Here is a 24,141-nt window from a genome sequence, read left to right on the forward strand (position 1 = left end):
TGCTGGAATGCAGTTCTCTGGGTTCCAGAATTTCATTGGTGTGGAACGCACCATTTTCCTGAGTGTCCCCAGGGCTGGAGACATCATGGGCAAGAGTATCCAAAGAGCAAGGAAGTCTTCTTGGACCTCAAAGCAAACATTCTTCGCTTCGTGTTAATAAACACGAAAGGCGCTACAGAAATGCAAGTTCTTTCTACGAAGTTGAATTCTTTCCGGAAAGATAATCCAGGAGGCGACCACCCCTGTCTGCGGACGGGAATCGAATGTCTGCGCATAGAAAGAGCCCAGACAGTGGCCGTGGCTCAGAGTGTCTGCCAAGTGGCGTCGCTCTCTGCCAAACAGCCACTTTGCCAGGAGCTCATTTCGCTTCCCGCCCTCTTAACTTCCATTGGCTGTTTTGTTTTTAACAGCCCTTTCGCCAGCAAAAGCGATTTTGAGAGCGGTTCCGGGTTGAACTCGCTACAAACTCTGGTCTGCATCCGCATTCTGCAAGCGATAAGTGAAGAGGTAAGTGTTTGGAGGACGGGGTCCAGGGTGAAGGCTGGTCTCTGTCTCTCTGCCTGCCCTATACTGGCCTGGTGTCTTGTTGGAACAAGCCATTAGGTTCAGTCCCATTTCCGTGCAGAAGAGGAAATCTTCCTGGGGGTCGGTGGTGAATAGGTAGTGGCCCTCAGCATTCACTCACTGCGGCAGCCGTGCCAACCTATAGTTCAAACATGTATTAAGAAGAGTTCCCGGGGCGAGGGGGGACGGGGGAACAATTTCAAACATGGACTGGAGACACATTTCCAAATTAGGTAAAACAATAATCTCAGATAAATAACATAAGCAGGTCAGGTGGATTGGACATGTTAAATTGCCCCTTAGTAGGTTAACTGGGGTTACGGGGAGAGAACAAAGGAGTGAGCCAAGGTAGGGTGTTCTTCAGTGGTTAGCACTGCTGCTTCAGGGTGCCGAGGGTCCAGGTTTGATCCTGGCCCCGGGTCATTGTCCGTGTAGAGTTTGCGCATTCTCTCCGTGTCTGCATGGGTCTCACCCCACAACCCAAAGATGCGCAGGGTAGGTGAATTGGTAGGTAAATCGCCTCTTAATTGGAAAAAAAGAATTGGGTGCTCTAAATTTATTTTAAAAAACAAAAAAAAGGTAAGGTGCTCTTTCAGAGGGTCGGTGCAGACTTGATGGGCTGAATAGCCACCTCCTGCACTGTAGGGATTCTATAAGAAATAGGAACAGGACTAGGCCTTTTGGCTCCTCTCAAGCCTGCACCGTCACTCAGTAAGACAATAGCTTCACAGGACATTGGATCATACACAGTGAAAACGCCCTGTTAATTGCTGTTGAATTTGAGAACTTGACTGAGAAATCAGGAGAGTTTGGAAGTTAAGGTGCAGAAGTTGGAGTTCTCAAAGTAAACGTGACAGGGTTTGGAAAAAAAAGAGATGAAGTATTTATGAGAAGCAGATGAGAAGATCAAAACATACTCCAAGGTGGGAGTCAATGGTCTCATAGAAATTTGGAAAGTTTATTGTTTGTGTTATGGAGACAAACATCAAGGAGGAAAAGTGAGCGAGGTGGACCACCCAAAAGTCAGAGATGAGTAAAAAAATATTCCAGGTTCGAATGAGAGCAGCAACAACACTGTCATCAAAAGGGAAGGGTGCTGAGTACAAACAAGAGTATTTCACACATCTCGCTGACAGGACAGGCTTAGCTAAGACCCAGGTGAGCTCCTGTTGCACCATCTTTTATCTGGAGTGAGTCGAATTAAAGATTTCAAGGTACCAGGTTTGGTAGTTGACTGTTACTGGTTGGGCCACTGTTGAAGGAGGAAGCATAGACAGAGAAAGCAGACCTGGTAAAGATTGGAAATGTGAAGTGATTTTACATCAGTGGTGAAAACAAGTTTGATGATGACTCCGGGGTTAGAACAGAGTCAACGGAGTGCTGTACATTTAGAGAGAGCTAGATTGAAATGAGGAAGGGAAATAGATTAGAAAAGAGGGAGCCTGTGAAGGAGGTCCGAGTCACTGGGAAAAGCATTGTGAAAGGAAGGTGCTGAGGCGAAAGCAGCAGGAAAGCTCACTGGGCTGGGGTAAAGTGGGATGGAACTAAGATCCGTACTCACGACAGCTCATTCAGGGTCAGAAAGGGTAAGATTCAGCAGAGATGCTGAAAGCCTAGCAACCGTGGGGGTTATGGGATGAAGAAAGAAACGGGGAAGAGGAATCAAAGGTTGGAGTTTCCAGTTTTTGGTACTTGAAAGGAAGATTTTTTCCCCCCTTAAACTGTGGGGCAGCACAATGGCACAGTGATTAGCACTGTTGCCTCAGCACCAGGGACCTGGGTTTGATTCTGGCCTTGGGTGACTGTGGAGTTTCTACCCATGTCTGTGTGATTTTTCTCCAGGTACTCCGGTTTCCTTCCACAGTCCAAAGATGTGCAGGTTGGGTGAATTGGCCATGCTAAATTGTCCCTTAGTGTTCAATGGATAGGGAGGGGGGGGGGGGGGGTTATGGGCAAAGGGCGTGCACTGGGCCCGTATAGGGTGCTCTTTCAGAGTGTCGAGAGAGACCCGCTGGGCTTGAATGTTCTCCTTCCACACACGGGATTCTCTGAGATGAAGGATGATGTGAAATTAAGGACCAAGATGGCTGAAATATTACTGAAGATAGCGGTTCAGCCTATTTAGTAGAAGATGGACTGCATGTAATAAAGTCACAGGGAATCAGTGTGAGGAATTGATATGCTTTTCTGTTTTTTAAGTTTAGATTGTTTTGGAAGAAAATACAATCATGAATATGTAATATTCCAGGTCACTGATTTGTTGTTTGCATGGTAAAATGAATGTGTTATCTCAAATCCAGTAAAAACGATGGAAAATCTTCCGATCTTGTCTAACAAAATCTGGAATTTGACTGTGAATCAATAGGCCTAATTATAAAACTGGAATTTAATTCCCAATTGCCTTTAGAATCCCTGCAGCCACATGCAATAAAAGTGGAATTTGGCCTGATCGTGTAAATCTCAGTAACATTAATGAAGCTGTTCCTGATGTAGGAGTAATTTTATTCTATGGGGTTACTTTTAGTGTTGAGCAAACCAAAGTTAAAATAATTGACCGAGGATGAATATTTCCAAACATGTCAGTGGGGGAATTGTCACCCTGAAAAAGATGACCATTAGTTTTCCTTGCTGTATCTCCATGGGTTGTGGACGTTATAGAATATAAGCAGGAATGTAAGATATAACATTCTTCACTTATATATCCTTCTGTTGTATTTTGTCCATTTCTTTGCAGACAACCCTCAATGTAGCTTTAGGGCGGCACAGTAGCACAGTGGTTAGCACTGTTGCTTCGCAGTGCCAGGCTCCCAGGTTCGATTCCCGGCCTGGGTCATTGTCTGTGCAGAGTCTGCACGTTCTCCCCGTGTCTGCGTGGGTTTCCTCCGGGTGCTCTGGTTTCCTCCCACAAGTCCCGAAAGACGTGCTGTTAGGTAATTTGGACATTCTGAATTCTCCCTCAGTGTACCTGAACAAGCGCCGGAGTGTGGCGACTAGGGGCTTTTCACAGTAACTTCATTGCAGTGGTAATGTAAGCCTACTTGTGATAATAAAGATTATTATTATATAGGAAGTAAAGTTTAAAAAAAAAATGTACTTTATTCCAAACATATTCGAAAGTACAAAAACACAAATCAGTAACAAATCAGTAACATGGCCAACAGCCCCACAATTCACAGTTTGTGCCATTCCCCATCCCCGCGACAAACAATCCCTCAAACATTGCCATGTACAGTCCCCACCATGTCACCAAGCCCTCCGCTGACCCCCTCAACTTGAACTTGATATTTTCCAACCGAAGGAAGTCATACAGTCCCCCAGCCAGACTGCCACCCCCAATGGCATTGCCGATCGCCAATCCAACAATATCCTTCACCGGGAAATTAGAGAGGCAAAGGCCATGACATTGGCCACCCTCCCCTCCATCAGCTCCGGCATTTCCGATACCCCACAGTTCGCTACCATTGGGTCCGGCCTGACCTCAACCCCTATAATCTTCGATAAAGTCCTGAATACCACCTCTCAGTATCTCTCCAGCTTCTCGCAGCCCCAGAACATGTGCACATGATTCGCTGGTCCTCACCCACAGTTCTCACATCAGCCACCCCCTGAAAGAACCAACTCATCCTCGCCGGGGTCATATGCATCCTGTGCGCCACCTTGAATTGAATCAAGCACATCCTTGTACATGAGAAGGTTGAGTTTATTCAATGCATCGCCTCACTCCACACTCCCCATCTTATCTTCACCCCCCAGCTCCTCCCATTTATTCTTGATCCTCACCACCCACGCTTCCCCTTGGTCCCCCAGCCAACCATATATATGACCAATCTTGCCCTCCCCCCTCCACATCCGGGAGCACAACCGCTCTAGCAGGGTACACTCCGGTAGCTTGGGAAACCCTTTCCATTCCTTCTGTATAAAGTCCTTCACTTGCATATACCTGAATTTGCTTTGGCAGCTCCACCCTCTGCCACAGCTCTTCCAGACCTGCAAACCTCTGTTCCAAGTACAAATCCCTCGCCCTCACCAGCCCCACCTCCCTCTACTTCTTATTCATGCCATCCGTCTCCCCCGCTTAAACCTGTGGTTTCCACACAACAGTGTCAGCACTGACATCCCCTCTATCCTAAAGTGTCTCCTCAACTGGTTTCACACCCTAATCGTGGACTGCACCACCGAGTTCATTGTGTACCTCCCCGGCGCTAGTGGAAGCGACAATGTCACCATGGCCCTCAGGCTGGACCCTCCACAGGACTCCTCATCTAGGACCCAATCTAACCCCTCTCCTTCCCACCATTGTCTCACCTTCTCCATGTTCGCCACCCAATAGTAATGCAGCAGGTTTGGTAGCGCCAAGCCCCCTTTCTGCCTCTACCTCTGTAACAGGGCCCTCTTTACCCTTGGCACCGTCCCCACCCATATAATCTCCGAGATCGCTGCGTCCAATTTCCGGAAAAAGGCCTGGGGGATAAAGATCGGGAAGGTCTGGAATACAAAAATGAACCTCGGCAGCACGCCCATCTTAACCACCTGGACCCTTCCCGTCAGTGTCAGGTGCAGCGTATCCCACATCCTAAAATCCCCCCTAACCTCCTCCACCAATGTTGTCAGGTTCCACTTGTGCATCTTCCACTACTCGCCCACCACCTGGACCTCCAGATACCTGACCCTGTCCCTGGCTATCCTTTTCTTAAAATTTAGAATAATCAATTCTCTTTTTCCAAATTAGGGGCCAATTTAGCGTGGCTAATTCACCTACCCTGCACATCTTTGGGTTGTGCGGATGAGACCCACGCAGACACGGGGGGGCTATCTTAAATGGCAATGCCCCCAGATTGGCTCCCCAACTCGCCGCATTTACCGGAAACACCTCACTCTCTCTCCGACATTAATCCCGAGAAGGCCCCGAACCTCTACAGTATGCCCATAATTCTCCCCATACTCTCCAGCATCTCCGACATGAACAGCAACAGGTTGTCTGTGGATAGCAACACCCAGTGTTCCCTATCCCGCCTCGCAATCCCCTGCCACTCGTCTGACCCCCTAAGGGCCATCGCCAAAGGCTCTATCACCAGCGCGAACAACAGCGGTGACAGCGGGCACCTCTGCCTTCTTCCCCTGTGCAACCCAAAACTCCGTGAACTCCTCTCATTTGTCCGTACACTCACCACCAAGGCCACATACGCCATAAACTTCGGGCCAAACCCGAACCATCCCAGGATCTCAAACAGGTACCTCCACTCCACCCGGTCGATCTCCGCATCCATAGAAATCACCACCCGTACCCGCCTCTCCGACAGGGTCTTAATCATGTTTAATAGCCTCCTGATGTTACTGGAGAGCTGCCTGCCCTTTACGAAGCCTGTTTTGACCTCAGCAATCACCCCCGGAACACACCCCTCCATTGTCCCCACCATAAGCAGTGCATGTATGGCGGGGTTTCTCAGACTCGAGAAAATTAAATTCGCCTTGAGGGGTTTGTTGCAGGGGTTTACTTGGAGGTGACAGCCATTCATCGACTTCTTCCAGAGAAATTAAGCTGTTAGCAGGGGGCAGAGATGGGGGGGTGAAGGGTAGGCATGGGGGAGACGAGTAAGGGCAGGAGAATAAACGGAGGGGGGTGCTGGGGAAGGTGGCACTGGTTGTGTAAGCCATGTTGGCTGCGGTTTGTTTAGGTGAGTTTGTTGGTTATATTGTTGTGTTTCTGTTCTTGTTGAAATTTGATGTTTAAAACTCTTAAAATTATAAATGCCTCAATAAAATATTTTCTATTTATAAAAAAAAAAAGGAAAGACTGACCAGGCTGGGAGTGGTCCCCCGGGGGAGCTCATACTCCTCAAAGATCAGAGGGAAGGTAATCATTCCCGCCCCTGCGGCCTGGGTGGGCTCCTAGATGACCAGAGGCCTTCTGAACATTTAATGGACACTGGCAGCACTCGGGAGTGTGAGCAGCCTGGAGCCTGTAGGTAGCCTCACCATGCCAAGGTCCCAGGTTTGATCCCTGCTCTGGGTCACTGTCCGTGTGGAGTTTGCACATTCTCCCCGTGTTTACGTGGGTGCCCCCACAACACAAAGATGTGACGGGTAGGTGGATTGGCCACACTAAGTTGCCCCTTCATTGGAAAAAATGAATTGGGTATTCTAAATTATATAAAAAAGGAAAAAAAAAGAGATGCTAACAGGCACCCTCGCGGGGGAGCTTCAGAAATTACGGCAAATGGTCTCTGAGGATCATGAGCGATTGAGGGGGCAATGTCCTCTATTCGAGCGGCCTTGGCAAAGGTGGATTAAATGGTAAAGGCACAGGGCACAGAGCTAAAAGAGGTGGAGGTGGCTCTTTCAAGACAAAGTGACCAGATCACCTCTGTGGAAGTGGCGATGCCACAGGTGGCTGGTGACAACAAGGCATTCAGAGCCAAGGTGGACGATTTGGAAAATCGCTCCAGAAGACAGAACTTGAGGATGGTTGAGTTGCTGGAGAGCTTGGAGAATCCGAGTCCGACAAAGTTTGTATTGCAGTTGTTTTGGAAGATGGTGGAGGAGGAAATGACATCCCCTCCTGAGTTGGATTAGGCCCACAGGTCTTTGAGGCAGAAACCCTGTGCTGTTGGGCCACTGCGTGCGATCATCATGCGCTTTCAAAGTTCTTAAGACAAAGACAGTTCTGCGGTGGGCAAAAGATCATCAGGACTCTAGATGGGAGGGCCACATTATGAGGATCTATCAAGATGTTGGAGTGGAGCTGGCCAAGAGGTGTGCAGCATTCAACAAGGCCAAGGCTGCGTTGTATCAGAGCAGTGTTTGATTTGGTGTGGTTTATCCTGTGCGCCTCTGACTTAGCAATCAAAAGATTACTACTTTGAAACTCTGGAGGAGGTTGAGGTGTTTGTGCAGAAACATAGACTGGGATTGTGATAACTGAATTATATTGATTGGGAGATGTATGTCTGGGGGTGGGATTTTGGGGTTTGATTTGAAGTTTTAATGGGCGCTTTGGAGCTTTGTACCTGGATTTTTATTGTGGGTTTTGTGGGATTGGTGTTGTTGTTCACGTAACTTTCATTTTTAGGTGGGACAATTAAAGTTGCATTTGGGCGTTATGGGTTTTTGTTGTTATGCTTTTTACTTTGTGTGGGGGTCATCCTGCTAGCTAAATAGGGAGCGGAGGGAGGGTGTATGCAGCTCAAACTGTGGGTTTTTTTAAGCATGAGAGGTGTTTGTTTTTGTTGGGTTTGGGAGGGGGAAGTCTTTGTTTGACTTGTTGTTTTCTGGATTATTTGAGTGTAATATTGATGGGAGGTGGGGTAGTTCTCGGATGGTGGTAGCATACCTTTCTTTGTTCTGTCTTGATGGGGGATTTGTCAGCCATCTTGGGTGGGCCTGGTGCCGGCTCTCTTTGAGTAGTTGCTGGACTGCCCCACAGGGTGGGAATGTCTGACTCTGAGTCGCTGGGGGGGGTGGTAGACAATCCCTATTCGGCTGGTCACGTGGAATGTGAGGGGGTTAAATGGCCCAGTAAAGAGATCTAGGGTGTTTGCACACCATAGGAGTTTGAAGGCTGATGTGGTGCTGTTGCAGGAGACTCATTTGAAGATTAAAGATTAGACTCGGTTAAGGAAGGGCTGGGTGGGGAAAGTATTTCATTTGGAATCCGTAGGGCCTGGTGGGTTGCAATTTTGATTAATTAGACCTAATGGGAGATATGTAATGGTCAGTGGGTCATTGGCAGGTACCCTGGTGGACTTGGTCAATGGATATGCACCAAACAAGGATGATACTGATGTTAGGGCGGCACGTTAACACGGTGGTTAGTACTGTTGCTTCACGGGTGGCATGGTGGTGCAGTGGTTAGCATTGCTGCCGACAGCGCTGAGGACCCGGGTTCGAATCCCGGCCCTGGGTCACTGTGTGGAGTTTGCACATTCTCCCCGTGTTTGCATGGGTTTCACCCCCACAACCCAAAGATGTGCAGGTTAGGTGGATTGGCCACGCTAAATTGCCCCTTAATTGGAAAAAATAATTGGGTACTGTAAATTTATTTTAAAAAAAAATACTGTTGCTTCACAGTGCCCGGGACCAGGGTTCGATTCCCGGCTTTGGTCACTGTCTGTGCGGAGTCTGCACATTTCTCCCGTGTCTGTGGGTCCCGAAAGACCTGCTTGTTAGGTAATTTGGACATTCTGAATTCCCCCTCCATGTACTCGAACAGGCGTTGGAGTGTGGCGACTAAGAGATTTTCACAGTAACTTCATTACAGTGTTAATGTAAGCCTACCTGTAACACTAATAAAGATTATTATTCTCAACAATTTGCTGGCTTCTGTTCCCGATCTGGATTCGTACCAGTTAGTCCTGGGAAGAGACTTTAAGTGTGTACTGGACCCTCAGCTGCATTGATCGATGCTCAAGTCTTTGAGTCCTTCTGGGGTGGCAAAGGCTCTCTTGTCCTTTATAGTGCAGATCGGGGGAGTGGGGCAGCAGGCAGACCTGTGGAGATTTTTACATCTGAATGAGAAGGATTATAATTTTTTCTCTCGGGTACATTAGGTCTACTCTCGGATCAAATTCTTTGTGCTGGGTAAGTCTCTGCTTCTGGGGGTGGTGGGAGGCCGGGTATTTCACACTATAGTGATTTTGGATTGTGCGGTGCATTTTGTGGATTTGGTTGGAGGGGGGGGGGGGGGGGCCCTGCTCAGCACTGCCCTTGGAGGTTGGAAATGGTGTTGTTGGATGAGGAATTCTGTGAGAGAGTTTCCTCTGCCATTGGAGAGTACATTGATTTTACTAGAAGTGACGAGATTTTGCCTTCCTTGTTGGGTGGAGGCTCTGAAAACGGTCATTAGGGGGGAGATAATCTCTTATGGGGCACATAAAGAGAAGAGTGAAAGGGTGCAGAGGCAAAGGTTGGTGAAGGCCACCCTGGAGGTGGATCGTCAATACTAGTGTGCCCCGACGCTGGAGTTGTTAGAAAGCAGGAAGAAACTGCAGTTGAATTTGGGTTGCTTTCGAGGGGCAAGGTGGTGTGCCAGCTGTGACACTCGAGGGGGCTTTTTATGAACATGGGGAAAAGGCCAGTCGCCTGTTAGCGCACCAGCTGAGGCAGCCTCTCAGGAAATAGTGCAGGTAAAGAACTCGAGTGGCAGGTTGGTCTCCGCTTCAGGGAAAGTCAATGAAGCTTTCTATCGTAGGCTTTATAAGTCGGAGCATCCTGATGATGGATTGTCTATGACGGAGTCTATCCCGGTTGTAGAATGAAAGAAAGGAGGAATTAGAGTCTTTGCCGACTCCGGAGGACGTCGGGAAATGCATGGGCTCGATGCAGTCAGGTAAAGCGCTGGGTCTGGATGGATTTCCAATCGAATTTTAATAAGAAATTTGTGGGTCAGCTGGTCTCATTGTTATTCGAGATGTTTAATGACTCCATGTCTAGGGGGATGTTGCCAGCTATATTGGTACAGGCTTCGATTTCTCTGATTTTTAAAGAAAGATAAGGACCTGACAGAGTGTGGGTTGTATCGCCCTCTCTCATTATTGAATGTGAATGAAGGCAGCACGGTGGTGCAGTGAGTAGCACTGCTGCCTCACGGCGCCGAGGTCCCAGGTTCGATCCAGGCTCTGGGTCACTGTCCGTGTGGAGTTTGCACATTCTCCCCATGTTTGGGTGAATTTCGCCCCCACAATTCAAAGATGTGCAGGGTAGGTGGATTGGCCACGCTAAATTGCCTCTTAATTGGAAAATATGAATTGGGTATTCTAAATTTAAAAAAACAAATTATTGAATGTGGATGCAAAGTTGTTGCAAAGGTTTTGACAATGCCTTGACTTCCAGAGGTTATATTGGAAGAACAGACTGGGTTTGTTAAGGGCAGGCAGCTGTCGGCCAATATTCAGCGATTACTGAATGTTATTCTGTCCCCCTCTTCAGTCCCTGGGCCAGAGGTAATGATTTTATTGGATGCTGAAAACGCGTTTGATAGGTTGGAGTGAGGTTATCTGTTCGAGATCCTTGAAAGGTTTGGTTTTGGACCTATCTTGGATCCAGCTCCTATATAGGGCTTCCACCGCCAACTTTTCTATGAATGCCATGAGTTTGAAATATTTCCAGCTGAAAAAAGGTAAGAGGCAGGAGTATCCATTGTCTCAGCTATTGTTTGCCTTGGCAATTAGGCCTTTGGCCATAGCACTGAGGTCATCTATGAGGTGGAGGGGGATGGAGAGGTGTGGGGGGGGGACCATAGAGTATCTCTGTATGTGGATAATTTGTTGTATGTGACAGATCCTCCCTCCAGTGAAGAAAAGATAATGAAGCTGCTTAGGAGTTTTAGCTCCTTCTCGGGATATAAATTGAACCTGGGCAAAAGTGAATGCTTTTCGGTGAATCTCCCAGGGAGGGGAGTCGATCTGGGGAGGTTGCCTTTTCGCCTGGCCAGGTCCAGCTTCTGTTATCTGGGAATCCGCATGGCCCATGATAGGGCCTCGCTTCATAAACTAAATTTTGCATGTCTGATAAGTGGAGTCAAGGCTAACCTAAGGAAGAGGGATCACCTCCCTCTGTCCCTGGCGGGCAGGGTCCAGTCGGTAAAGATGAATATTCTCCCAAGGTTCCTATTTTTGTTTCTGTGTCTTCCAGTTTTCTTTCCTAATCTTTCATTGTGAAAGTCAATAAAATTATATCTTTTATTTAGTTCGGAGACATATAGAAGGGATGTTTGTGGGTTTTGAAAACTGGTTGGGTAAATTCCTGCTTCCAAGAACTAATCTGTTTTGGTATTATCTGGTGCTTAACAATTTGCATAAGGAGATTCCTTCCTCCCCTCGCCCTCGTTGATGGATGGGGTTCTTTCAACGGTTGAGCTAGAGGAGGGGAAGATATCGGATATTTATAGCCGGCTTCTGTTGGTGGAGCAAGCTCCATTGGTTGAGGTTAAAAATAAGTGGGAGAGGGAGCTGGGTCAGGCTTTTGAGGGGGGGGGGGGGTGTGGAGTGAAGCTCTAAACTCCACCTCCTCTCCACATGGGCTCAACTCAGCTTGATTCAGTTCAAGGGCAAATCTGACCAGGGCATAGAAGAGTGAGTTTTTTCTGAAGGTAGAGGACAGATGTGAGCGTTGTTCACCGGGTTCGGCGAATCACAAGCATATGTTCTGGTCTTGCCCCAAACTGGTGAGCATTCGGGTCTCCATCAGCACCATGTCAGGCAAAAACATTTTAAAGGGGCTCTGTGCATAAAAAAAACCACTTGGGCATAAACAAAAATGGGGCATTCATTACTTGTTACCACACTGAGTAGTTGAGGGGAGTAGCATTGACCTATTTCACTAAAAGCTAGAAAAGCACATGAGATAGAATGTGCTGATGGAGTTGGATGAATACAGGTGGGAGGGGGCTTGTGTGGAGCGTAAACTGTGTCACAGACCATTTGGGCCTCGTGGTCTGTTTCTGCACTGTAAATATTATGCACAGACTTGAATGTGGGTTAGGCAACGATGCATTCATAACCTGGCCAAACAGGTTGATTATCAGCCTGTAAATCCATCTAATATGTTAGGCAGTACAGTAAGAGCGGGAGAGTTTACTGGCCAGCGAAATTGCAGAAGGTAATGGCAACCACTGCAGTACTTTATCAAGCATAATCGTAGACCAATCCATAATCACCATTGTCCTCGAAGGGCATGGTACCTGAAGGAGGAGGCTGTGATGGGGCAAGGGACCTGATGGGATAATTTAATTTTTTTGTCTGCAGTTGCAGTCTCATTTTCACTTCAATCCTTGTACCCAGTTTCCTGCTTATGCTGAGATGCGGTGATTTTTCTTTGACGCCTTGGCTCAGAGGCTGTTTTTCATGTGTGACCTTGGACAGTACTCACTGCACAGAGCGTAGAGGCTTACAAATTGTAGCGATAAGAGGAAAGAGCGTGAGAATGGGACTAGCTGCGGTGCTCTTGCAGAAAACAGACATGTACACAAATGGCCACCTTCTGTGCTGTAATAATTCTATGACTCTATGAAATGACCAAATAATCTATTTCAGTAATGTTGCTTAAGGTACAAATCTTGACCAGAGAATTTCCGTACTCTCCTTCAAATCTAAGGAGGCCAACAGAAATGGCAGACTGCAAATCTGTAACCTCTGCTGGTGTGGAATCTCGTCCCAGAATCTTCCCTCCTCCTAATTAAACTTCCTTTTCTCTGGCATTATGTAGAAGAATATATATCTGTGACTTTAATGCCTTCTGTGCAACGGGATTCCCAAAAATGCAAACAGTATGTAAAGGACGTCCGAGCCAAGCCTACTTTTGTCCCAAATGGCCTTCCTGTGTGTGCAGATACACGTTCCAACAATAGATACTCGTTCACAATCAGTGTTATCTCATTTCTCCCTTTTGGGTACTCAATTTTAAACCTTTTTTTTAAATTTAGAGTTTCCAATTCATTTTTGTTTCCAATTAAGGGGCAATTTAATGTGGCCAATCCACCTCGCCTGCACATCTTTGGGTTGTGGGGGTGAAACCCACGCAAACACGGGGAGAATGTACAAACTCCACACAGGCAGTGACCCAGAGCCGGGATCGAACCTGGGACCTTGGCGCCGTGAGGCAGCAGGGCTAACCCTCTGCGCCACCGTGCTGCCCCCAATTTTAAACCTAATGTTAGCACCCTTGTTGTACCATTGGCTGGGATCAGCTAACTTAGCAAGTGGTTAAGGTCTGGAACGCATTGTCTGGATGGAGCAGGTCAACCATGGGCCTTCTGTTTTTGTCTAGCTCGGGTCCACGCAGGGCAATATAACCAACCGGACTCCATGTTGCCTTTCACTCTACTCCCAAGGTTTAGGATAACCTTTTAGTCTTTTCAGAGGTTAAATGTTTAGGATCTTATTGAAAAATATAATATTCTGAGTTGGATTACCTGGGAGGATGTTTCCCTTTGTGTTGGAATCTAGAACTAGGGGACATTGTTTCAGGATAAGTGGGTCCCCCATTTAAGGTCAAGATGAGGAGGAATTTCTTCTTTCACCAAGTAGTGAATCTTCAGAATTCTCTGCCCCGGAGAGCTGTTTTTTAAAAAAATATGTTTTATTGAAATTTTTTTCCCAAACAACAATTTTTCCCCTCTTACAAAGCAAACGCAACAATAACAATACAGAAATTTTTAACAATACACAAGTAACAAAACCCCTTTATCTTTGACCTAAACTAAACTAACCCCCTCCCCCCTCCCCCCCCGCTTCCCCCTGGGTTGCTGCTGCTGGTCATCTGTCTTCCCTCTAACGTTCCCCTAGGTAGTCGAGAAATGGCTGCCTCCGCCTGGTGAACCCTTGAGCCGATCCTCTCAGGGCAAACTTTATCTGCTCCAGTTTAATGAACCCCGCCATATCATTTACCCAGGCCTCCAGTCCGGGGGGTTTCGCCTCCTTCCACATGAGTAGGATCCTGCGCCGGGCTACTAGGGACGCAAAGGCCACAACGTCGGCCTCTTTCGCCTCCTGCACTCCCGGCTCATCCGCAACTCCAAATAGAGCTAGCCCCCAGCCTGGTTTGACCCGGGCCTTCACCACCCGCGAAATCACTCCCGTCACTCCCTTCCAATACCCTTCCAGTGCCGGGTATGCCCAAAACATATGTGCGTGGTTTGCCGGGCTCCCGCCACACGTCCCACATTTGTCCTCCACTCCAAAGAACCTGCTCAATCTTGCTCCCGTTCTGTGTGCTCTATGTAGCACCTTAAATTGAATCGGGCTAAGCCTGGCGCATGAGGAAGAGGAATTTACCCTGCTTCGGGCATCAGCCCACATACCCTCCTCTATCTCCTCCCCTAATTCTTCTTCCCACTTTCCTTTTAGTTCGCCCACCGACTCCTCCCCCTCTTCCCTCATCTCTGACACCTTGCCCTCTCCGACCCACACCCCTGAAAGCACCCTGTCCTGTATCCCCTGTGTCGGGAGCAACGGAAATTCCCTCACCTGTTGTCTAGTAAACGCCCTCACCTGCATATATCTCAAGAAATTTCCCCGGGGCAACTTATACTTTTCCTCCAATGCTCCCAAGCTCACAAAAGTCCCATCTATAAATAAATCTCCCACCCTCCTAATTCCCAACTGGTACCAGCTCTGAAATCCTCCATCCATTCTTCCTGGGGCGAACCTATGGTTGTTCCTGATTGGGGACCCCACCAGGGCTCCCCACACCCCTCTCTGTCGCCTCCACTGTCCCCAGATATTCAATGTTGCCGCCACCACCGGGTTTGTGGTAAACTTTTTAGGTGAGATCGGTAGCGGCGCCGTCACCAGCGCCTCTAAACTCGTCCCTTTACAGGACTTTCTCTCCAGTCTTTTCCACGCCGCTCCCTCACCAGTCTTTTCCACGCCGCTCCCTCACCCTCCATCATCCATTTACGTATCATTGCCACATTGGCGGCCCAATAGTAATCGCCCAAGTTCGGTAGTGCCAATCCTCCTCTGTCCCTACTACGCTGAAGGAACCCCCTCCTTACTCTCAGAACTTTCCCTGCCCACACGAAGCTCGTGATGCTCCTGTCTATTTTATTGAAAAAGGTATTGGTGATTAGTATAGGGAGACATTGAAATACAAATAAGAACCTCGGGAGGACCATCATCTTAATTGCTTGCACCCTGCCCGCCAGCGATAGAGGCTGCATGTCCCACCTCTTGAAGTCCTCCTCCATTTGTTCTACCAACCGTGTCAGATTAAGTCTGTGCAAGGTTCCCCAGCTCCTAGCGATCTGAATCCCCAGGTATCGGAAGTTTCTTTCCACTTTCCTTAGAGGCAAGCCTTCTATCTCTCTATTCTGGTCCCCTGGATGTATCACAAATAATTCACTCTTCCCCATGTTTAGCCTATACCCCGAGAAATCCCTGAACCCCCTCAAAATTTGCATAACCTCTATCATCCCCCCCCGCTGGGTCCGACACGTATAACAATAGGTCATCCGCGTATAACGAGACTCTGTGTTCTTCTCCCCCTCTAATCACCCCTCTCCATTTCCTGGAGTCTCTCAACGCCATGGCCAGAGGTTCAATTGCCAACGCAAACAACAATGGAGACAGCGGGCATCCCTGTCTTGTTCCCCTATATAGATCGGAGTATTTCCGACTATGTCGACCTGTAACTACGCTTGCCGTTGGAGCCCCATAAAGAAGTCTAACCCAGCTAATAAACCCGTTCCCAAACCCAAACCTCCTTAACACTTCCAATAAATACTCCCACTCCACCCTATCAAATGCCTTCTCTGCGTCCATTGCCGCCACTATCTCTGCCTCCCCCTCCACTGGGGGCATCATTATCACCCCTAATAGTCGTCGCACGTTAACATTCAGTTGTCTCCCTTTTACGAACCCTGTCTGGTCTTCGTGCACCACCCCGGGACACAGTCCTCTATCCTCGATGCCAGTACCTTTGCCAACAATTTGGCGTCCACGTTCAATAATGAAATGGGTCTATAGGACCCGCACTGCAACGGATCTTTATCCCTCTTCAAAATTAACGATATCGTCGTCTCCGACATCGTCGGGGGTAGAGTCCCCCCTTTCCTGGCCTCATTGAACGTCCTCACCATCAACGGGGCCAACAAGTCCACATATTTTCTGTAATACTCCACCGGGAACCCATCTGGTCCTGGGGCCTTCCCTGCTTGCATGCTTCCCAGTCCCTTAATAACCTCGTCCACCCCAATCGGTGCCCCCAGGCCTACCACCCCCCGCTCCTCCACTTTCGGGAACCTCAATTGGTCCAGGAACTGCCGCATCCCCTCCTCTCCCTCTGGGGGTTGAGACCTATACAGTTCCTCATAGAAGGTCTTGAACACCTCATTTATCTTTCCTGCCCTTCGCACCGTGTCTCCCCTTTCATCTCTAATTCCTCCTATCTCCCTCGCTGCTGCCCTCTTTCGCAATTGATGAGCCAACAGGCGACTAGCCTTTTCCCCATATTCATACCTCCTCCCCTGTGCCTTCCTCCACAGTACCTCCGCCTTTCTGGTGGTCAGAAGGTCAAATTCCGTCTGGAGTCGTCTCCTCTCCCTGTACAATTCCTCCTCCGGGGTCTCTGCAAATTCCTTATCCACCCTTAAAATCTCCCCCAGTAATCTTTCCCTTTCCTTGGCCTCTGTTTTCCTTTTGTGGGCCCCAATGGAGATCAGCTCTCCTCTGACCACCGCTTTTAGTGCTTCCCATACCACTCCCACAGGGACCTCGCCGTCGTCATTGACCTCCAGGTATCTCTCAATACACCCCCGCACTCTTGCACACACTCCCTCATCCGCCATCAGTCCCACATCTAATCGCCAGAGTGTTCTCTGCTCCCTTTCCTCTCCTAATTCCAGGTCCACCCAATGTGGGGCATGATCCGAAACCACTATGGCTGAGTACTCCGCTTTGCCCCGGAGAGCTGTGCAGGCCGAGTCACTTCAAGGCTGAGGCAGACAGATTCCAGAACTGTAGGGGAATTAAGGTTACGGGCAACAAGCAGGAAAATGGAGGTGAGGCCATGATCAGATCATCCATGATTTTGTTGAATGGCAGAGCATGCTCGAGGGGCCGAATGGCCCACTTTTGTTAGTGCAGCATATAATTGTATGTGGTGTTTGTTAATTAGTATTTATTACCACTGGATCTCGTTTCAGATAAGGTTACTGTTCTGTTCCAACGTCGTGGATCATTCAATAGGTAACCCAACACAGGCAGAGGGGATCAAATGTGGAATCCTTGCTCCTGTGTGACTCAGTGTCACATTGGGCAGTGCCATTAATTGAGTCATTGTGGAGGCAGTTGAATGGCTTCAGATAACTAATGTCAACAATTAAAACTATTAGCTCTACCAGTATAACCTTTACAATGACACTTTGCAATCTCTTCCCAGCTGTTTAAACTGATAGGTGCTAAAATCAAGCACTGAAAGCCCACGATTTTCAAACCAGTGCGTTGTTGACCTCAATCCTGAGGGAACGCTAGGGAAAAGACAAATAATGAAGCAGAAAGAATTTTGTAAATACGTTTCTGTAGTCGCACAATGAAATTGGGAACCTTCTTCACTGGAAACAGTGCCACTTTCTCTCTCGCTCAACAGTATTACAGTGGAGGAAAACAAGAATGACTGATTAGGCGAAGGGGGGTCTACAGTTTGTCTTGCTACTCATTCCCCTCCCCTCAGTCTTCCTCTCTGTTGTCTATGCCTCCATCCTCACTCTGCGCATTTCTTTTCCCCAGTCCAAAGAAATTTGGGTTAGGTGGTAGAAATTGCCCCTTAGTGTCCAAAAGGCATGCGGGTTGGGTGGGGTTGTGGGGATGGGATGGGGGAGTGGGCCTAGGTAGGGTGCTCCTTCAGAGGGTCGGTGCAGACTCGATGGGCCGAATGGCCTCTTTCTGCACTGTAGGGATTCTATAGATTCTGTACTGTCCCTCCAAGTCGCTATCTTCTCACAGTTTCTCTGTCTCCCAAACAATGTGTCATACCGCACAGAAAGAGGCCCTTCAGCCCATTGTGTCTGCACTGGCTATCAAGCACCTATCTATTCTCATCCCATTTTACAGCACTTGGTCCGTAGCCTTGTGTGCTCTGGCACTTCAAGTGCTCATCTAAATGCTTCTTAAATGTTGTGCGGGTTCCTGCCTCTACCACCTTTTCAGGCAGCGAGTTTCAGATTCCCACCTCCCTCTGGGTGAAATAGTCTCTCCTCAAATACCCTCCAAATCTCCTGTCCATAATCTTAAATCTAGGCACCCTGGTTATTGACCCCCCTTGCCTCTCCAAATGGAGATTAATTCTGTCCCTCGAAACATTTTCCCTCCCACTGACGTTAGACTCACTGGTCTGTAATTACATGGTTTTTCCCTATTTCCCTTCTTGAATAATGTAATTTTCTCTCTGCCTCTCATGCCTGTATATCCCTTGCACCATTGCACGGGGAGAAGTTAAGTGGAGGGCTGACAATTCATCTCACGGTAGAAGATGACTGTTTTAGAGTATCTTCTGTATTAACAACCATTTCAAAAGCACTATAGGCCAAGGCTCGAGAGCAGTTTACCTACCCGGTTTCTGGGTGCAGTAATTGTGTGGCATGGGAGGGTGAGGAAAAACTGACATTGGTGAGAGGCAATAATGAGATATGAATTCTCACAAAACGAAAGTTTCATTTTCATCAATCGCATTTCAAAGCAGAATGTCTAACATTCTTATTGGCTGGGATTTGCTATTAGTTGTAATCTTTTAACTCTGAGGCTGGTTGCTCTTTGTACCTTGGCACAGCACCAATCAATATCACGAGGACCCCTTTCTAAATATGCCACACAAAGAGCTTTTGAAAAGATTGAAGAAGTTTGGCTGCTGTTCTTGATGGTGTTGTTTTATTGACTTTATACTTGTAATTTTGGGGGTAGTTGCCCCGTCTAAAGATGTCTCCAACCAAGGCTGTGTGAATAGTCACCCAATTCAACATAATCAGGACTTGATTCTGATTGATCTTTCTCCAAGTGTTCCGTAGCGTGATAGGTGTGGTGCATTGCTGGAGAGGCTGTAGTAGGAGTGATGTGAAGGTGACCATTTATTTAATTATTCTTTCATGGGATGTGGGCGTCAATGGCAATGGCCCATCCCTAATTGGCCCAGAACCAAATGGCTTGCCAGAGTCAATCACATTGCCGTTCATCTGGAGTCACGTGTAAGCCAGACCAGGTAAGGGAGGCAGATTTCCTTCCTTAACATGAGTGAACGAGATGGGTTTTTCCAATTGATGATACTGAGACTAGCTCTCAATCCCAGATTTTTTGTTTTATTAATTGAATTCAAATTCCATGAGATGGCGTGGTGGGGATTTGAACCCCATGTCCCCAGATTACTATTCCAGTGACATTACCTCTACGCAACTGTCTCCCTAGGTATACTGGTACCACAAGGTGTACAGATTTAGTGCCATTATCTGCGTAACTTCTACAGTATCAAGAGGTACTTTATATTCCAGTCCTCAGATATGATATCGTATATCAGATTGTCTCGAGGTGGATCTAGATTCTTAATCCCTCAACACAGTGAATTCCTGATCTCAACTCTTGTGTCAGGAATAGATAAGAACAGGAGTAGGCCACTTAGCCTTTGCACCTGTTCCACTGTTCAATGAGATCATGGCTCATCAGCAAACTAACCCCATATTCACACCTTAGCCCAACATTTACCAGTAACTTTGAATAACACCAATATCATATTAAAAATTAACAATTGGCCCACATCAGCAGCTGCCCTTTCCAGAAGAGAATTACATGCAGAAGTGTTTTTTAACTTCAGTCCCCAGTGGTCTAGTTCGAATTTGCAGACGACTAAGAGTCTAGCGTGTCCTAGACTCGCTGATCAGTGGGAATAGTTTACCTGTGTCTGCCTTATCTGTTCACCTTCTTATGAGGAGATGTTCAGGAGACCAGAGATGCAAAGACCCAGGAATTTTGCTTTAGGGAGAAAAGGTTGGGGCTGATTACTCTGGCATAGGTATTAATGGATGTCTAAGAGCAGCTTAGAATTCCCAAGTCTTCGTCCAGAGATGACTGGTGATGCATGGATAATGTATAGTTGAGCTTGGCTCAGTCAGTTACACTCTTGTCTCTGTGTTGCAGCCCGTCCCAAGGCCATGGGATCAGCACCATCATGTTCCCCATGGTCTCACCTGAGAATGATCTCTCCAGATGAGGGAGGGAGCTACACCCTTAACCTAGGGGACCTTGAGACATAAATAAGTGTGGGCCAGGCACGGGAGACCCTTCAGGGAGTAGGAGTGTATTTTGTAGGTAAATAAATATTGTGTTTTTCTAATCCGCCATTGTTTCCTTGTGATTGCTCGCCTGGTACTTTACACTGGCGTCAAGGATGACATTGGCCGAGATGACCGTGGTCCCGCCTCCACATAGATTTTGCGGGATCTTTCCAGGGAGCAATGTTTTTACTTATCATGGATGCCCACTCGAAGTGGACGGACGTCCACTGCATGTCCACGATGATATCGCGAGCCACAATTGAGAAGCTCCGCCAAATTTTCTGTACCCACGGACGTCCTCAGGCTTTGGTGTCCGACAACGGCTTGGCATTCGCTAGTGCGTAATTTGGGGATTTCCTGAAAATGAACGGTGTCCGCCACGTAAGGACCGCACTTTATCATCTGATCTCCAACGGGCTAGCCGAGCGGGCAGCACAGACTTTTAAGTTAGGGATGCGGAATCAGACCTCCGGTTCTCCGGAGTTCCTTCTGGACCGATTCTTACTCTACTACCGCACCACACTGCACGCCACTATCAGAGTAGCACCCTCGGAGTTGCTAATGGACTGTCGGCTGCGCACTCCTTGTCCTTCCCAGCATTGGGAAAAAACTCCACGACTGACAGGAGCAGACCGACACAAGGCGACCCTGGCCCATCAGGGCGACATGGTCTATGAACTTTGCTGACAGCACATTATGGATCCCGGAGATAGTGGTGAAGTGATCAGGAAGTGTCTCATATTCGGTACGTATACAAGAAAAGGATATGAATAGGCACGTGGACCCCCTCCGCGGTCATGCTGAGCAAATACTCGAACGCTGCCCAGTGGTACCTCTGCGTCAGGCAGAGCCGCCGTTTACAGCTTGTGACTCTTGCTCTTGGGAAAGAAATCTTGCTCACACTCTCTCGCTCACAGACACTCTTGCTCACACTCTCTCGCTCACAGACACTCTTGCTCACACTCTCTCGCTCACAGACACTCTTGCTCACACTCTCTCGCTCACAGACACTCTTGCTCACACACTCTCACGCTCACACATACATACACACACACTCTCACATACACCACAATCTTGCTCTTGCTCACACACGCGCGCTCTTGCTCACACACACGCTCTTGCTCATACACATGCTCTTGTTCACACACACGCTCTTGCTCACACGCTCTTGCTCACACATGCTCTTGCTCATGCATATACACCGTCTTGCTCACGCATTTACACACACGCTCACGTACACACACTCACATACACACAAACTCTTGCTTTCATACACACTTGCTCACACAAACTCTTCATGCATACACACTCTAGCTCACGCAGACACGCACTCTCGCTGACGCTTGCATGCACTCGCTCACGCAGACACGCACTCTCGCTCACGCAGACACGCGCTTTCGCTCACGCAGACACGCACTCTCGCTCACGCAGACACGCACTCTCGCTCACGCAGACACGCGCTTTCGCTCACGCAGACACGCGCTTTCGCTCACGCAGACACGCGCTTTCGCTCACGCAGACACGCGCTTTCGCTCACGCATACACGCACTCTAGCTCACGCATACACGCACTCGTTCACGCATACACGCACTCTCGCTCATGCATACATGCACTCTCGCTCATGCATACACGCACTCTCGCTCAGGCATGCACGCGCTTTCGCTCCCGCAGACACGAGCTCACATACACGAGCTCACATAGACGCACCTCGCTCACGCATACACGCACCTCGCTCACGCATACACTCACCTCGCTCACGCATACACGCACCTCGCTCACGCATACACACTTGCTCACACACCCACTTGCTCACATACACACGCTCTTGCTCACACACGCTCATGCTCACACACGCTCATGCTCACACAGGCTCATGCTCACAGGCTCATGCTCACACAGGCTCTTGCTCACACAGGCTCTGGCTCACACAGGCTCTGGCTCACACAGGCTCTGGCTCACACACGCTCTTGCTCACACACGCTCTTGCTCACACACGCTCTTGCTCACACACGCTCTGGCTCACACACTCTCTTGCTCACACATACACTCCCTTGCTCACACATACACGCTCTTGCTCACACACACACGCTCTTGCTCACACACACACGCTCTTGCTCACACACACACGCTCTTGCTCACACACACACGTTCTTGCTCACACACACACGCTCTTGCTCACACACACACCCCTGCTCACACACACTCCCCTGCTCACACACACTCCCCTGCTCACACACGCATGCTCTTGCTCACACAAACGCCCTTGCTCACACAAACGCCCTTGCTCTCTCGCGCACGCTCTTGCTCACACGCGCACGCTCTTGCTCACACGCGCACGCTCTTGCTCACACGCGCACGCTCTTGCTCACACGCGCACGCTCTTGCTCACACGCGCACGCTCTTGCTCACACGCGCACGCTCTTGCTCACACACACTCCCCTGCTCACACACACATGCTCTTGCTCACACACACGCCCTTGCTCACACACACGCCCTTGCTCACACAAACGCCCTTGCTCTCTCACGCACGCTCTTGCTCACACGCGCACGCTCTTGCTCACACACACTCCCCTGCTCACACACACTCCCCTGCTCACACACACATGCTCTTGCTCACACACACGCCCTTGCTCACACAAACGCCCTTGCTCTCTCACGCACGCTCTTGCTCACACGCGCACGCTCTTGCTCACGCGCGCACGCTCTTGCTCACACGCGCACGCTCTTGCTCACACGCGCACGCTCTTGCTCACACGCGCACGCTCTTGCTCACACGCGCACGCTCTAGCTCACACTCGCAAGCTCTTGCTGACACACACACACACACACACACACACACACGCTCTTGCTCACACACACACACACACACACACACACATACACGCTCTTGCTCACTCACACACGCTCTTGCTCACACGCGCACGCTCTAGCTGACACGCGCACGCTCTAGCTGACACGCGCACGCTCTAGCTGACACGCGCACGCTCTAGCTGACACGCGCAAGCTCTTGCTGACACACACACGCTCTTGCTCACACACACACACGCTCTTGCTCACACACACACACACACACACACACACACGCTCTTGCTCACTCACACACGCTCTTGCTCACATGCGCACGCTCTAGCTCACACGCGCACGCTCTAGCTCACACGCGCAAGCTCTTGCTGACACACACGCACGCTCTTGCTCACATGCACGCTCTTGCTTACACATTCACTCCCATGCTCACACACGCTCTTGCTCACACACACACGCTCTTGCTCACACACACACGCTCTTGCTCACACACACACACGCTCTTGCTCACACACACACACACACACGCTCTTGCTCACACACACACACACACACACGCTCTTGCTCACTCGCACACGCTCTTGCTCACACACGCACTCCCATGCTCACACACGCACTCCCATGCTCACACACGCACGCTCTTGCTCACACACACGCTCTTGCGCTCACACGCTCTTTCTCACGCTTTACACATTCTCGCTCACATACACACAAACTTTTGCTCATGCATACGCAGTCTTGCTCACAAATGTACATTCTCACGCTCACACATATACACACACTCACAGACACACGAACTCTTGCTTTCATACACACTCTTGCTCACACAGACATGTGCTCACGCATACACGCGGTCTCGCTCACGCATACACGCGGTCTCGCTCACGCATACGCGCGCTCTCGCTCATGCAGACGCGCGCTCTCGCTCACGCAGACGCGCGCTCTCGCTCACGCAGACGCGCGCTCTCGCTCACGCAGACGCGCAGACAGGAGCTCACACATACATGCACCTCGCTCACGCA

The 24,141-nt window shown here is 49.0% G+C and overlaps 1 protein-coding gene across 3 annotated transcripts in view; it reads left to right on the forward strand.

Annotated features, from left to right (window-relative positions):
• Positions 1–336: 336 nt before the first annotated feature.
• Positions 337–24,141, forward strand: part of ticam1 (TIR domain containing adaptor molecule 1) — a 41,290-nt gene continuing 17,485 nt past the window's right edge. Inside the window, exon 1 of one of the 3 annotated variants that reach the window (XM_072482760.1) lies at positions 337–507. The gene's annotated coding sequence lies outside the window, so the exon portion shown is untranslated. Of the gene's footprint in view, positions 508–16,903; positions 17,060–20,775; positions 21,063–24,141 lie in introns of those variants that run through there. The other 2 variants (XM_072482761.1, XM_072482764.1) reach the window with 2 other exon arrangements.

Source organism: Scyliorhinus torazame, chromosome 18 (assembly GCF_047496885.1).
Source record: "Scyliorhinus torazame isolate Kashiwa2021f chromosome 18, sScyTor2.1, whole genome shotgun sequence".
NCBI classification, from domain to species: Eukaryota; Metazoa; Chordata; class Chondrichthyes; order Carcharhiniformes; family Scyliorhinidae; genus Scyliorhinus; species Scyliorhinus torazame.